The sequence below is a fragment of the Bombyx mori genome, chromosome 24 (assembly GCF_030269925.1).
Source record: "Bombyx mori chromosome 24, ASM3026992v2".
In the NCBI taxonomy this organism is placed as follows: Eukaryota; Metazoa; Arthropoda; class Insecta; order Lepidoptera; family Bombycidae; genus Bombyx; species Bombyx mori.
In genome coordinates this window covers 5,079,239-5,092,964 of record NC_085130.1, presented here as the reverse complement: position 1 = coordinate 5,092,964, position 13,726 = coordinate 5,079,239, and the positions used below count along the sequence as shown (strand labels likewise).

Sequence of the window (13,726 nt, the reverse complement as noted above, 5' to 3'; positions counted from 1 at the left end):
AGTTAATAACATGCAAATGAAAATGAACCTTATTCGGTTTTCGCTTGTGACATATTGCGACGGACTTAAATACATTTTTCAAATTTATTTTGTTAAGTAAATGTCAAATTAATTTTAAAGACATAAAGTTTAAATTGCCCTAGCAATGTTAATTATTTGTAAACTAATAAGATAACACGTATATATAGTACAAATTGTGTTAGCGCGAGTCGGTGTGAGCGAGATAGTTAGATATAATGATAATAATAGGCGTCCTTCATACGAGCAATTTTGTATATATCTTTTTTTCGTCTGAAATGAACAAATTGATTTTTTTTATCGCTTAGGTGTGTGGACGAGCTCACAGCCCACCCGGTGTTAAGTGGCTACTGGAGCCCATAGACATCTACGACGTAAATGCGCCACCCACCTTGAAATATAAGTTCTAAGGTCTCAAGTATAGTTAGAACGGCTGCCCCACCTCTCGAACCGAAACGCATTACTGCTTCACTTCAATAATAGGCAGGGCGGTGGTACCTATCCGCGCGGACTCACAAGAGTTCCTACCACCACTAAAAATTGAGCTTTAACTCTAGGTATTAAAATATGACAGAAACTCATAGCGACGGCAACCTGATAAAATCAGTCAATAATTAAAATGAAGAATATTCCAATAAAACTGTATTCGTTACATTATTTATTGGTATTGGTTCATTGCTAATTAAGCAATTTTTAATCAAATAAATCTATTATATTATCATACTTTATTTCCCCTTAGTTGTGGATGTCTTTTCTTTATTAATCACGTCCGTATTCACTTCGGTAATTTGCTATCTGCCATATACTTTTTTGGCATAATTGCATCAGTCAATGGCTGTTAAAAAAGCCAAAATAAATGCCAGGCAAACTTGATGTACCATTATGACTGATCGCGCCATTGCCCGTCTGTGCGACGCCTAAGCCAATCGCAGAACAAAATCCAACCTACGCGCGTACTAAATAGCGCGTCGGGAAATATATATATAAAAAAATCTAGTTCATTCCGAACTCCTAAAGAATACAAGGTTAAAATTATCTACGTGTATACGGCATAACGTATTTGATAGAAATATACTAAATGTCGGAGTGTGAGTCCGCACGGGTAGGTACCGCCGCCCCGCCTATTTCTATCGTGAAGCAGTAATGCGTTTCGGTTTAAAGGGTGGGGCAGCCGTTGTAACTATACTTGAGACCTTAGAATTTATATCTCAAGGTGGGTGGCGCATTTACTTTGTAGATGTATATAGGCTCCAATAACCACTTAACACCAGGTGGGCTGTGAGCTCGTCCAACCATCTAAGCAATAAAAAAAAAAGTTGGAATGGCGACGATATCATCACGCTCGTGGCCACTAATCCTGGCCTCAATGCAAGTATGCGGCGGAGAAAGTATTTTTTATTTATATATTTATAGTTTCACAAACTATCACGACAGACAATACAGCTTCTAGGTTAATTGCGATTAACACAATACTAGAGCAGAGCACGCTTTGGTTATTTTCTACCCCATCCCAACTTTGTGTTCACGAAAAAGGAATGACGTAGGGTTAAAGGAATGTAATGAGATCTTATCTCAAAGAGTTCGCGCGTCCGAATTTGAAAGGTGGAACAGTTAGCCGCACGTCTCAAATTAGGTAGTGCTTGTCACATTATGATGTCTATGGACTCTGGTTATCATTGAGCACTGAGTGGGACGTGAGCTTATTTATCCAAACAAACAGAGTTCAGAGGATCAAACTTCAAGTTAACCAATGCGATAATATATCATAGACGTGAAGTCATCGTGGCCTAAAGGATAAGACGTCCGGTGCATTCGTGTTGAAGCGATGCACCGGTGTTAGAATCCCGGAAGGGTACCAATTTTTCTAATGAAATACGTACTCAACAAATGTTCTCGATTGACTTCCGCGGTGAAGGAATAACATCGTGTAATAAAAATGAAATCCGCAAAATTATAATTTGCGTAATTACTGGTGGTAGGACCTCTTGTGAGTCCGCGCGGGTAGGTATCACCATCCCGCCTATTTCTGCCGTAAAGTAATAATGCGTTTCGGTTTGAAGGGTGGGCCAGCCGCTGTAACTATACTCGAGACCCTAGAACTTATATCTCAAAGTGGGTGGCGCATTTACGTTGTAGATGTCTATGGGCTCCAGTAACCACTTAACACCAGGTGGGCTGTGAGGTCGTCCACCCATCTAAGCAATAAAAAAAAATGCATTTCATCCCTTGTCCCAAAGAAGATATGTCCAGCCCTTGGGTCTAGCAGAAACCGAAAGTATCTTAGCGCTTTTTCTGTACAATGCAATCTGTACACGCGTATTTTGGAATGAGGATCTTTCGATCGGAGGCCTGGTTGTAAAAGAAAAAAAGGGATACCAGAATAGGCCATGAATCATCGGTAAGCTGGAATGACCAAATAAAGCTTACAGCGTGTTGCACGTAAGCATCAGACTTGCAGGCGGAAAAATGGACCACTTCTGCGTGGCTTAGCACCTGGTGGTAAAATACGCCCCTAATCTCATGACGGTAGTAGTCATTGACATGCATCACTCGTGAATAGTAATAATAATATCAATTTAGTTAATAAGCTCCCCCCTTTAAATTTCTGTCTCCAATACTCAGGCAAGCCGTTGTAATCCTTCGTGCTGGTGGTTTCTACAGGTCTGTGAATTTACGTGGTGATCTATCTGGAATTTAGGAAAAAATATTAGCTCATTGATTTTCTTGGCAGGACCTTCTCACTGGGTCGCGATTCCGATCCGGTGGTAGATTCAGCGAAGCACTGCTCTTCTTAGGGCTAGATGCTAGCAAAAGGCATGTCAACTGCCAACCTGTCAACAATAACATTGACCAAAAATTTGTTCTGCTTTAAAAAAATATGTAATAAACAATCATGTTAAAATATCGAATTACGGTAATGTTTGACACAAATACGTAGTTTATATTATAATAGTTCATGAAATTTTGTACTGCTGTCCGTTCATCCCAAAACTATTTCTAAAATGGCAAACGACTGACCATTACACTAACGCAAATGACAACAGTAATTATTATAATTGGATGTGGCCATGCAACAAGGAACCAATGTAAAATATAATATTTCTTGAAATCGTTTCAATTTCAACAAAACATATAAAAATATCTGGTAGGCAGCGGCTTGGCTCTGCCCCTGGCATTGCTGACGTCCATAGGCGACGGTGACCACTTACCATCAGGTGGGCCGTATGCTCGTCTGCCTACAAAGGCAATAAACAAAAAAAATATCGGTGTTATCTGTAATGCCTCTGTTCATTATTAGGTCGGCGGCTATTTCATCATTTGGTATAGTTGTTATATAGGCAGGCAACGATTTGGCTATGCCTCTGTCATTGTTGATGTCAATGAGTGGCAGTGACCAATCTCCATCAGGTAAGCCACGAGCTTATTAGCTATCGAGAGATGTAAAGAAAAGAAGTCACGGAAATATAACCCCTGACTCTTACAGCTATTCCTACTGACCCTGCCCTTACGCGTCTTTATATTAAGTAGGAAATAGAATATAATATGACAGTAAAAATGCGAGTTTCAAGCGTACCGAAAAAAACCGAATAAAATACTTTCAAAAGGTTATCAATAGCATGCATAAAAAAATTAATATGGCCAAAGATGATGATTCTGTTCTGATTATATAATTACTTTTATTTGTTTGAGAAACCAATCATATAATATAATTTATTATAAAATAGGTAACCCAAAATATGCCTCCACCATTACCATCATACACATACTAATAAAATAATATTGCAAGTCGGACATAAGTCGCATTAAAAATATTTCAATATTGTATTTCTATACGCTACAAGATTATTATTATACTATATTGGAGAACTCATGTACACCCTACAAGATCCATTGAAAAATGTGTTGGAAACATATTTATGTAATATAATTACTATAAATATACTAGAAAATAAAATATAAATATTTTAATTCACATAAAAATAAATACTATATTATTATAGCTTGTTGGATCTTTCTTGCATTACAACATCGCCACGTGAACGCTTATTCATAGCAAAAAATTAACGCAATTCATTTTAAACGCCACATGTAATATCCTAGTGCCTATAAAGAGTTTCATTCAGTTTTAAAACCAGCCATCTAAGAGTTCGGAGATTGGAGTACGAACAAGAGAATATATTAATTACCTTTGAAGGTGGAAATCGGCTTTTAAGGCGGCTCACGTAGGTAGGTACTAACACCCAGCCTATTTCTGCCACGAAGCAAAAATACCTTTCGGTTTGAAGGGTAGGGGAGGTATTTTGCTCTAAAACTGAGACTTAGAACTTATGTCTTAAAGTGGGTGGCGAAATTTATGTTGTTGATGTCTATGGACTCTCTCGTCCACCCATTTAAAGCATTAAAAAAAAGCTTCGAAGCTACGTTACCAACATTACGCAATGTTTCACAATATTTTGTTAATACTAATCGTTGGATGAAGACGATTCTTCCTGATCGTCTTTGGTCATCGGAATTTTTTGATATCAATTGGACTGTGAGCATGGGAGATCCCATTTTAAATTAAAAATACGGCTACTGGTGGTCTTGTGAGTCCATAAGGGTAGGTATTTTTCTGCCATGAAGCAGCGTTTGGGCTTGAAGAGTGGGGCTGCCGTTTAGAACTCTTAGAAAATGAGTTGGCGGCATTTTCGTTGTTGATGATTATGGGCTCCGATAGAGCTTAATACCAGGTGGGCCATGAGCTTGTCCACCCGACTATTTTTTTTTAATCGCCCTTGTAGGCAGACGAGCATACGGCCCACCTGATGGTGAGTGGTTACCGTCGCCCATGGACTTGAGCAATGCCAGGGGCAGTGCAAAACCGCTGCCTACCGCACTAAGCCACAAAAAAAAGTTAAAGTCCCTTTACGGTTTTTTGATGTCATTTTTGATGCTATCCTTTTTTTTGGTGGCAATTCGAAAGAAAAAAAAAACAGTTTTAAATTCGTCAGTTCTTTGAACTTAAGGCCGGATACACCACGTGGTAGGCAGTAGGCAATACGAACGCGCGTTTTTCAACAAGGGGGCGTATTCTAAAAATACGACATGGTAAAACGCACGGCGGGTTAGTCACGTCTCGTCGTCCGTCCCCGGGTACGCGCGTTCACGAAAAACCAAAGATTCGGTCTCCGACAATCCGATTTTCGGTTTACGAAATTATATCGAACGAAATATTAATTGTATTGTGTTCTAGAATAGTTGATTATAATTTATTTTTTTTGGTGATTTAATTCGGTGTTCGTCGATTTCGATTTGGAATGTGAGTACGATGTGTTTTTGTTAAGTCTAATATTCAATTTAAAAATACCTTTAAATAGACGCCTAACAAAACCTAACATTTTCTTTGTTTAATTTGCGTAATCACTGGTGGTAGGACCTCTTGTGAGTCCGTACTGGTAGGTACCACCGTCCTACCTATTTCCTGCCGTGAAGCAGTAATGCGTTTCGGTTTGAAGGATGGGGTAGCCGTTGTAACTATATTGAGACCTTAGAACTTATATCTCAAAGTGGGTGGCGCATTTACATTGTAGATGTCTATGGGCTCCAGTAACCACTAAACACCAGGTGGGCTGTGAGCTCGTCCACCCATCTAAGCAATAAAAAACAAAAAATATCGGAATCACTAACAATACTGCGAATAAATTCTGGAGAAGCTCTAATAAGTTTTGACATTAAAACAAAGACTGATAAACTTATACGTATGAAGAAGTAAAATAATTGTGAACGTTTGTAATTTATATTTAGTTCACGGCTGTATATAGAAACCTAGTTTTCTTTTCACGAAATCGGCACAAGAATATTCTGTTCAGCTTTTAATATATCACATACGCAAGCTGTTTCAATGTTATTAATGATGATGATATATTTTAGGAATTATGTCAATTTCAGAACGCATTACTGCTCTTTGCTTTTTTTACCCTACCTAAGCCTTGAGAGGCTGTTTCAGCGTAACCTTAACTAGTAGGTGAGCTCACGGGGCTTAAGCCGGAGTGATGCTAACACTGACCCTAGCAAGAGCAGTGCTTCGCAGAATCTACCACCGGATCGGAAACGCGACTCACTGGGAAGATCCGGCGAGAAACTCAGTGGTTTGTGTCTATGGGTTGGAATAGACTAGTCGATATAAATACGTGCATAATCATATTTCCCAGCAGCTATTTCCGATCCGGTGGTAGATTCTGCGAAGCACTGCTCTTGCTAGGGTCAGTGTTAGCAACTCTCCAGTTTTAGCCCCGTGAGCTCATCTACACACGTTAGGGTGAAGCTGAAATAGCCTCTCAAGACTATCAGATAAGGCAGGGAAAAAAAGTTGCTCCTAAATTATTTAAGAGTTTTCAGAGTTCAACACTGACGTCGTTGTTATGCACTAATCTCTTACAGTAATTTACATTGGATTTTAAAATTATCTATGATTTCAAATTCGTTACTGGTCGTAGGACCTCTTGTGAGTCCGCACGGGTAGGTACCACCACATCGCCTATTTCAGCCGTGAAGCAGTAATGCGTTTCAATTTGAAGGGTGCGGCAACCGTTGTAATTATACTGAGCCTTAGAACTCATATCTCAAGGTGGGTGGCGGCATTTACGTTATAGATGTCTATGGGCTCCGGTAACCACTTAACATCAGGTGGGCTGTGAGTTCGTCCACCCAATCGTGTGCTATTGAAACACTATCACTATTCTGTCTCTTTAAATATAGAGGAATTTGTTATGACCACAGACGCTACCGCAGTCAGACCACGCACCCGTCCAGCTCCCAATAAGACCACGTTAAACAAAATACCAGAGAAGAGATGTCGCTTAAGGCCTTTTGTTTCACAAATCTATATTCATTAGCACATTGAACCCTTCCAAGTTTGTATTTAGCTTCGTCAGAAGAAAAACGACGTATGTTTGTTGTATCTGCATTCTTGTGTTAAACATAAACTAGATGTCCCGCAGTAGTCGAAATTCGACTATAATTAATTGGAATTGTAAGTTTCTACACTATTATGATTGTATTTTATACTTCTATAATCACAAATTTCGCCAAGACTACACTATAAAAAATATTAACAAAGACAAACAATATTAAATCTATTCTCAATTTGACAACAGACGCCAAGAACAAAAGTTTGACAATAAATAGTATGCATGCGTGTGTGCGTCAAATACATGGTATGTAGTGTGTGTAATGTTTTCTTTATTGATTTAATGTATCTTTTATGCATTATTTTGAAAAAATATTAGCATTGTGCACTTCTTCTCTATATTCTCTATAAGTGTGGAAAATTTCATACTCCTCCGTCCGCGCAATTTTCGTAAAAAGGGATACAAAGTTTTTGCTTCACGTATTAATATATAGATGACGTGTCGATTATTGACCTATTTTATTTATCAACGTAATGAAATGTTAGAGGCGGCACTATATGGGCACGAGTTTTTTTTTATTGCTTATATGGGTGGACAAGCTCACAGCCCACCTGGTGTTAAGTGGTTACTGGAGTACTACATTTACAACCTAAATACGCCACCCACCTTGAGATATAAGTTCTAAGGTCTCAGTATAGTTACAACAGCTGCCCCACCCTTCAAACCGAAATGCATTAGTGCTTCATGGCAGAAATAGCCGCGGTGGTAGTACCTGCCCGTGCGGACTCACAAGAGGTCCTACCACCAGTAAAAAACTTATTAAAAATTATGTTAAGCTTATGAAATTGGTATGATTAAGAACCTTTTAGCATTGTTAAGGACACATTGTTGATTTCAATATTGGGTGTAATGTCAAGTAAATAACCGATGTATTGTTCCGACATAGTTGGATAATTGACGCCTGGTGGAACAATGACAGACCTTGTATAGCTCGCAACGAAAAACAGTTGTCAGCGTTCTCATCAATTCTTTTTACCTTCAAACTACCCGCTATCAGACCTGAGATCAGGTTAAATCAGAGTCAAAGCATCGGTCTTCAGTCAGCTTCTAAAGAACCCACCCATCGCTAACCTTTGTAATGTCATTCAAGGCTTTTATGAGCGCTATTGATCCTCATTTAGCCATGATTTGAGAAAAGCCCTCAACAGCAGACAGTTGTATAATAGAACGTGGAATCCTTCCATCATGATTGATTTTTTACTGGTGGTAGGACCACTTGTGAGTCCGCGCGGATAGGTACCACCGCCTTGCCTATTTCTGCCGTGAAGCAGTAATGCGTTTCGGTTTGAAGGGTGGGGCAACCGTTGTAACTATACTGAGACCTTACAACTTGTATTTCAAGGTGGGTGGCGCATTTACGTTGTAAATGTCTATGGGTTCCAGTAACCACTTAACACCAGGTGGGCTGTGAGCTCATCCACACATCTAAGCAAAAAAAAATAAAAAAAATAAAAACGAAGCCAATCGTGCGTTTTTGAAGGGCATGATAGCTGTTAAACACTTGAATATTTTACGCTTGAAACTAAAATCTAATGTCTTAATGTGAGTGATGGCATTCACGGCGTCTATGGGCTTCCATAGCCATATAACACAATATATATCGACAGCTATTTCTATCTTCTGTGTCGGAAAAAAATATGAATAGGCTATAAATATACTAGATGGTTTTTTTTTTATAACGCCATCTTGCTGTGTCTTTAAAGCAGTTAGTTGCTCTCAATTAAAAAAAATAGGATTATTATTCGCCAATAGATGTCGGGAAGAGTCACAAAGTTGATTATCGATAAATTTGATTATTGAAAACACGAAAAAAACAACATTTTCTGAAAATTTAATCGTAGCTAGATCGATTTATCGCCCCCGAAATCCCCGGTATACTAAATTTTATGAAAATCGTTCGTGCCGTTTCCGAGATTCAGATTATATATATATATATTAATATACAAGAATTGCTCGTTTAAAGGTATAAGATAATGAAAGTATAGGATGATATGAGTAACAAAACAACGGTACAGTTGTGGCCGTAACTATTTTAATATTTCAGTAATCAAGCTTTAATTACAGTCAAAGTTTGTTGTGAACAAGTTCGATTATTTATTTGTAGTGTTTTGTTAGCGGGTTTCAGCGGTCTGTCTGTGTCCGCGACTCGGATAATGGAACGTTCGGGAATAAAATTTATTAGTTATACGTAATAACAATGTTGCTATTTGAATATCACTACATAGTATAAAACAAAGTCGCTTTCTCTGTCCCTATATTAGTAAGTATCTGCAGTCGGCATCGCTGCGCCATTTTGAGAAGGCGGCACGACATGAGAACCCTCTCATCGTAGCCGCTGGAAATTACATACCCGACCCAGTAGACCGAATGGTAAACCGTCGACGTCGCCCAAAGCACGTCATTACGGATCCTCCTGATCCATTAACGGTGCTTTTAGGCACCACAAGCACCGGTCACCGTCCTCGTCGAACCCGTCGCTTGCGACGAAGGGCTCGACGAGCGAACGAACCCATAGACACAGCCCACTGAGTTTCTCGCCGGATCTTCTCAGTGGGTCGCGTTTCCGATCCGGTGGTAGATTCTGCGAAGCACTGCTCTTGCTAGGGTCAGTGTTAGCAACTCTCCGGTTGAGCCCCGCGAGCTCACCTACAAACGTTAGGGTGAAGCTGAAATAGCCTCTCAAGGCTATCAGCATAGGTAGGGAAAAAAAAAATGTCCCTATATCTGTCTGTCCCTATGTATGCTTAAATGTTTAAAACTACGCAACGGATTTTGATGCGGTTTTCTTTAATAGATAGAGTGATTGAAGAGGAAGGTTTATATGTATAATAACATCCATTAAATAGTGGAGAAATACTGTTATTTTTGAGGTTTCTAATGTAACATCGTAAATAATCAATAATAAAATTTCATGTTTCCGAAGCGAAGCGAGGGAGGGTCGCTAGTTTAAATATAAAAGAAAGCACCGAGTGCTACAATTACGGACGTTTTCAAATTTAGATACTTGATAATTGACGCCAATATTTTATTTATTTATTTTTTATTTCTTAGATGGTTGGACGAGCTCACAGCCCACCTGGTGTTAAGTGGTTACTGGAGCCCATAGACATCTACAACGTAAATGCGCCACCCACCTTGAGATATAAGTTGTAAGGTCTCAGTATAGTTACAACGGCTGCCCCACCCTTCAAACCGAAACGCATTACTGCTTCACGGCAGAAATAGGCAGGGCGGTGGTACCTACCCGCGCGGACTCACAACAGGTCCTACCACCAGTAATTACGCAAATTATAATTTTGCGGGTTTGATTTTTATTACACGATGTTATTCCTTCACCGTGGAAGTCAATCGTAAACATTTGTTGAGTACGTATTTCATTAGAAAAATTGGTACCCGCCTGCGGGATTCGAACACCGGTGCATCGTTTCAACACGAATGCTCCGGATGTCTTATCTTTTAGGCCACGACGACTTCAAAACCTACGCCGCCAATTCAATATGCTAATGCGATCCTAAATTTTCCGAAGAAATTTTGAAAGAATATTTGCAAAATTGTTCAACTGCATTTTTGGATTAACGTAGAAGACTCGAAAGAGCGCAAGAAAGGCTGTGAATAATGGCGACGTCTTGTAAAGTGACCCTCCACCCGAAATTATGACCACGACCACTCTGCCAAGAGTGGAAATGACTAAGAAGAAGACTCGCGATAAATCCGCTGTCACTATGCTACTACCGAAACCCTAAAAGCAATATCCAATTTCCTGAATACTTTGCACAATTTCATTCAAGGAGTTCGTGTTTTAAAATATCAAACCCGCTAAAATTTATGAGTATGATGATTACTATACCGTATCTCAGTCTGAATGGATCAGACGAGAGTTATGCATATATATCTACAGCGAAGCAGTAATGCCTTACCGACTAATGGTCTATGCAGATTTGAACGTCAACCTTATTGACTTTCTTTTCCTACCTAAGCTTATAGCCTTGAGAGGCTATATCAGCTTCTCCTTGACGTGTAGGTGAGCTCGCGGGGCTCAAACCGGGTGTGTTGCTAACACTGGTCCCAGCAAGAGCAGTGGTTCGCAGAATCTACCACCGGATCGGAAACGCGACCCACTGAGAAGATCCGGCGAGAAACTCAGTGGGATGTGTCTATGGGTTAATTCGCTCGTCGAGCCCTTCGTCGCAAGCGACGGGTTCGACGAGGACGTGACCTTATTGATTAAGGGGATATTCATGCTGTATTCCCACTGCCTTTGGTAACTACTAATGTTTACAAAAAGAAAACAAACTACATACTCAGAATGTAACAAAAAAAAACGATCCAATTGGTGTGAATAAATTAATCTCTATCGCTCTCTCTCTCTCTCTCTCGCTTGGTAGTACTTTGTCGTGTGCAATGAAGAGGACAGAAATAGTTTTGAAATACTTAGCTTTTTGCTAATCTCGTCACACTCGGAGGAGTGCTGCAAAAAAACAAAAAAAAAAGCTAATAGACTTCGAGTGCTTTTTGAGTTGACAGACAAATTGCATTTTTCGTTTTAAGGATTTATTTTTTTCCAACTGCCTTTACGAACTAATTTAGACTCCTTTCAATTTCGCTTTGTAAATTAGAAAAGAAAAATAAAAATTGCCAGCTAACAAAGTCAGTTACAGAAGGTAGGAAATTGCTCATAGATTTTTAGCGTAGAGCAATTTAAAAATTCTTGTTTATTTCCAAAAGACCTTTAAAAGCGAACTGCCGCCAATGTTTACGAAAACGTAAAAGTTTTTTTTCATTGAAATATAAAAAAAAAAGCTTTAACGTCACCACGTATTTCTATCTTCGACCTCACACGTTGTTAAAATGCATTGCTATGTTTGTAGAAAGAAATACCGTGGACAAATATATTTCATCTAAGATGAGCTTATTACGCAACTGGTATTAAGGGTTATACAGAGACCATGTGACATGAATTCTAAGTCTCAAGTGTATTGTATAATGGTTGCCCCACCCTTAAAGGTAGAATTGGAAGTTTCGCCCCAAAATAGGAGGGATGGTGTCTTCTACTCATACAAACATATAGTATGTCCTAGTATTAAGGAATGTTCAGATAAAAAAAAAATAGGGACGGCAATGTATAAGCCATTGGCTTCCTAGTAAGGAATATAAAAAAAAGGCTAGGAACATCGACAGCAAAAAGCGGATCTTTCATCCCTACATCCCGACAACAGCGGATGTTGCCACACACAATCGTCGAAACCGATTTCCAAAGGGTTAGAACAAACAAACAAAGTTTCCTATACTCAGAAACGAGTTATGTTTGGACCAAAAAACTTAGAGCAGTGTCACTATTGCCTAAACTGGTAACCTTAGAGGGTTATGCCAGCATAACCTGACGAGTAGGTGAGCTCACGGGGTCCTAACCAGAGGACGCACTAGGCCTAGCAAGAGCAGTGCTTCGCAAAGAGCCACTGACGAGCACACGGCCACTATGGAGAGTGGTCATCAGTCACGCCAGGAACTCAGCGAACGTATCGATTTATAAAAACAATCATTCCCAACAAAACCACTTTTACGTTAAAGGATTAACACATTTCATTACAAAACCCGTAAAATCATAAATTCCCTAACTCTTGAAAATGGGATTTGTATAGGAAAATAGGATTATTTCAAGTACAGGGTCACACTCACGGGTTGCAGTGTGACGGGTGCGACAATCGTATCGACGGGTGAAAGACGACGGCTTAGAAGTCGTCGTGGCCTAAAGGATAAGACGTCCGGTGCATTCGTGTTGAGCGATGCACCGGTGTTCCAATCCCAGGCGGGTACCAATTTTTCTAATGAAATACGTATTCAACAAATGTTCACGATTGACTTCCACGGTGAAGGAATAACATCTTATAATAAAAATCAAACTGGCAAACTTATAATTTGCGTAATTACTGGTAGTAGGATCTTTTGTGAGTCTGCACGGGTGGGTACTACCACCTTGCCTATTTCTGCCGTAAAGCAGTAATGTGTTTCGATTTGAAGGATGGGGCAGCCGTTGTAACTATACTTGAGACCTTAGAACTTATACCTAAAGTGGGTGGCGCATTTACGTTGGAGATATCTATGGGCTCCGGTAACCACTTAACACCAGGTGGACTGTGATCTCGTCCACCCATCTAAGCGATAGTAAAAAAGCGACATTTTTGCAACTTTACAGGAAAGCCATCTGAAGCTTATAATTAGGAATATCATGACAAAAAACTTCTTCGGTGATTTGAATGTGGTAAAAACATAATTGAAATTCAATTAAAAACATCGAATTGTTCTCTTAAGCCAAATTTTAATAGCCTTTCACCTCTCGGTATCATGTCTGGTAATTTTTATGATAAGTCAAATAGTTACAGCCACAAGCATATCTATTACACAATCGGTCTCTTATATTTTTGGTTTTGCGGCAGTCTATTGAATTAAATACTTTTTGATGTCTCCTTTTTGAATGAACACATCCAAATATAAAATAGTCATGTTTATTTGAGCTTAAGCGACAATAACGTGCATCCCAGCTTGGCCATGTGTGTTTTCTGATTATCAATGAAACACGATCACTAGATGTGACCGGCTTTTGCTATGTCGAAATATAAATAGGTACTCATTTTATAGATTTTTCTGAAAATTCAGTTATTGTGGTTTCCAGTGTTTGTTTTCTTCTAATCATAAGATTGTGAATTGTTTTAAGACGAAATATTTAAAATTATTTACTAAAGTTATAAGATCGCACACTT

The 13,726-nt window shown here is 39.2% G+C and overlaps 1 protein-coding gene across 16 annotated transcripts in view; it reads left to right on the top strand.

Moving 5' to 3' along the window:
• LOC101739913 (irregular chiasm C-roughest protein) overlaps positions 1 to 13,726 on the top strand; it is a 102,912-nt gene that overhangs the window by 39,625 nt on the left and 49,561 nt on the right. For 8 of the 16 annotated variants that reach the window (XM_062675667.1, XM_062675664.1, XM_062675660.1 and 5 more), the window contains exon 1: positions 5,093 to 5,317. The exons of the other annotated variants lie outside the window; for them this stretch is intronic. The gene's annotated coding sequence lies outside the window, so the exon portion shown is untranslated. Of the gene's footprint in view, positions 1 to 5,092; positions 5,318 to 13,726 lie in introns of those variants that run through there. 16 annotated transcript variants of the gene reach the window in all.